General features: G+C 45.8%; 1 non-coding gene across 1 annotated transcript; it reads right to left on the reverse strand.

The window, feature by feature from the left end:
- Nucleotides 1-760: 760 nt before the first annotated feature.
- LOC147937952 (small nucleolar RNA R71) lies at nt 761-867 on the reverse strand. Its single transcript, XR_015567638.1, has one exon. It is a non-coding gene; the product is annotated as a small nucleolar RNA R71 (small nucleolar RNA).

The following is an 867-nucleotide window of genomic DNA, read 5'->3' on the forward strand; positions in this document are numbered from 1 at the left end:
GATGGTGGTTGAATGTGCTTTGGGTTATTAATTGACCCTGTGATCAATTTGGCGCCGTTGCCGGGGACCAAATGATTGCCTTTGAAATTTTAGATTCACGTTTAGTCTAAGGTTTGTTTTATTTCTGTTTACTAATTAGTTCTTGCGATCCTATCCTTTTTGTTTCAGGTGTATGCATACAAGGAGCAACAAGAAATCTGACTTGCGTATACTAGGAAACAAGGAGCTAGCACAATTTGAACGAGAAAACCGGAGAGCAAGAACCCAGGCTAACCCTATGGCTGACGGAGGAGATACAGGGGCTAATCCGCCCAACCCTCAGCTGGGTATCGTCCAACAACAGCAGAGGCAGAACAAGCCAGAGCAAGCTGTACTGAATCCACCTGCAAGGCAAGCCACCTTAAGGGATGAGGATGCTCAAAATAGGCTGTTTGCGAATTGATCTGCGATTCAGCCTCCCGCTCCTACAAGGCAAGACTATGAGATTAAGCATAGTCTAATCAATCTGGTTCAGAACCGCGTGTTCCACGGGCTACCATTGGAGAGTCCTCTAGATCACATTGAGGCTTTTGAGAGGCTGACCAGTACGATGAGGTCCAATGGTGTACCCTATGACTATCTAATGCTGACTCTGTTCCAATTCTCTTTAGCGGATAAGGCAATTAGATGGCTAAACCTGTTGGATGCTGGATCACTCACCACTTGGGCACAATGTAGAGCAGCTTTCCTGAATCACTTCTACACCAAGTCACGCTCAGCCAAACTGCAAAGCAAAATTACTACATTCTCACAAGGAGGCATGGAGTCATTTTGTGAAGCATGGGAAAGGTTCAAGGAGTATCTTCGAGACTGTCCTCACCATGGTTA

The sequence above is a fragment of the Camelina sativa genome, chromosome 9 (assembly GCF_030686135.1).
Source record: "Camelina sativa cultivar CO46 ecotype springtype chromosome 9, ASM3068613v1".
Classification (NCBI taxonomy): Eukaryota; Viridiplantae; Streptophyta; class Magnoliopsida; order Brassicales; family Brassicaceae; genus Camelina; species Camelina sativa.